Source organism: Tachysurus vachellii, chromosome 23, assembly GCF_030014155.1.
Source record: "Tachysurus vachellii isolate PV-2020 chromosome 23, HZAU_Pvac_v1, whole genome shotgun sequence".
NCBI lineage: Eukaryota > Metazoa > Chordata > Actinopteri > Siluriformes > Bagridae > Tachysurus > Tachysurus vachellii.
The window spans coordinates 15,508,329-15,510,404 of NC_083482.1; positions in this window are offsets into that span (position 1 = coordinate 15,508,329).

The window sequence follows — 2,076 nt, forward strand, 5'->3', positions numbered from 1 at the left end:
TAGAATATAAAAGTATCAAGTCCATAAATCGTTAAAAACATACAAAAATAAAAAATAAAAAAAAACACTGAAATTAAATATATTATCAGCATTTAAACATTTTTTTGGTCAAAAATCGATTTTTGTCACTTTTGGCATTTCAAATATTCCAGAATTCTCCCTAAAGGGTTTTCCCAGACCACCACACAACTCTTTCTCTCCTTTTCTTTGTAAAATAATTTTGGTATTCTGGTTAAACGCTGGTGAATAAAATCCCCAAGCCGGTTCTGGCTGAACGACAACAAACCATCCCGATCAATATTGTGGAGAAATCTTCACTGTAACGTCGTTCGGAATGTTGTTCGTTTTCAGAAATGTTCAGAAACGCTAATCGTCGCAAAACGTATGCGTTTGTATTTTGTGACTTTAGGGAAATGTTTTGCTTCGTTGTAATGTGAATGTTGTGTATTAAACGTAATTAATATTCGAATGAAGGTAAAAAGTACGAACACGTCATTAAGATGTCCATTTCTTTAAGATTGGCACAAGTTTTAGTGTGTAATGTGTTTCATGTGTGTGTGTAAAGAAGCTCTAATCATTCTCTGGGATAGTGTTGTGGGAGGAGCTTAGCATTACTTGTCAGCTGATGGACAGGTCACGCACTTCCTGTCTGCTCTGACAGCCCGGTCTGAACGGATTTATTTCCGTATTTATTCCTGATGTAATTAGCACACAGTGACGTTGACGAACGGCCTGCGCTGGATCAAAACCGTATTACCGACATCCCGCTGTTTCACCGGGCCTGTGTTCCCACCGTGATAAATCTGTGCTTGACTTCCGTAGCTATAAATCTACACATATACTATCATTCGTTCCCCCGCAATTCTCATCGACAGACAATACGATTACAGACGTCCACCGTACAGACGGACAGTTGAACATACATACATACATACATACATACATACATACATACATACATACATACAGTGTTCGTGGCTGATATACAGTATCAGTATCTTCTCTTCGTAACACACGCAGAATGGAATAAAAATTGATCCTGAAATTATTAGTAGAAGTGCAATGCATCTCTAACAGCCTTTAGATTCAACTAAACTGTACGTTTTTAAAAAAAAGTACAAAAAATACATAAAAACTTTACAAAAAGTGGAAAAGGAATAGAATTTATAATGGTGGCATCGGTGACGTTGAGGTAAACACACACATACACACATACACACACACGCGCACACACACACACAAAAGAAAAAAAAGAAAGAAAGATACGTTTCATTATGAAAAACAAAGCACAACGACAACAACGGTGTTGTTATCTTGAGGTAGAACATTGACTTCGACGTTTGGAAGTGCTATATGTTGGATATTTTTCCTCGTTTTCCCTTAAACGAGATCGGATAAACGGTGGTTCTTGGTGTTTGAGGTAGGGAAGCACCCGTTCTTCTGGTTTTCTTCTTGTTTTCTGACCGAACGCTCGACACGTTAAAGAAAATAAAAAAACGAGTAGAAGTGATGTAGAAAATGGCAAAAAAAAAAAAAGAAAGAAAAACAACAATGAGGACAACAACAACAAAAATAATGCTTCCTACAACACATTCATTCCGGCTGAGGTAGGTTTCTGTTGTAAACCCCAGGATTTGGGGAGGGAGCCGCCGAGATTTAAAACCCGGAGGCCATTTAAAGAAAAATATATTGATATCGTGGAAGAAAAACATCCTGAGATAATAGGAACAGTTTCAAATCCCTGGAGAAAAGGCTGAAGTCTTCGCTGGATGGGGTTGTGAAATCATTGGCAGGCAGCAGGACAAAAAAACAAACAACAAAATAAAAACACAAAGTGTGTCTTTGCGCTGCTGAAAAAAATAAAAAAATAAAATAAAAATCTCACTTTTTTTCCCCCTTCCAATGATGAAATCAGTCCGTGGCAGAATTACACCTTTTTTTTTTAAACGCTCTCCCAGTTCTAGAGTCCAGCGAATTCCCTGTAAATGTGTGTATTAAACTGATAAACTCTATGCAAAAGAAAAAAAGAAAAGAAAACTACAGAGAATAGGAAAGTTTTTGGTTGACCTGAGAGGG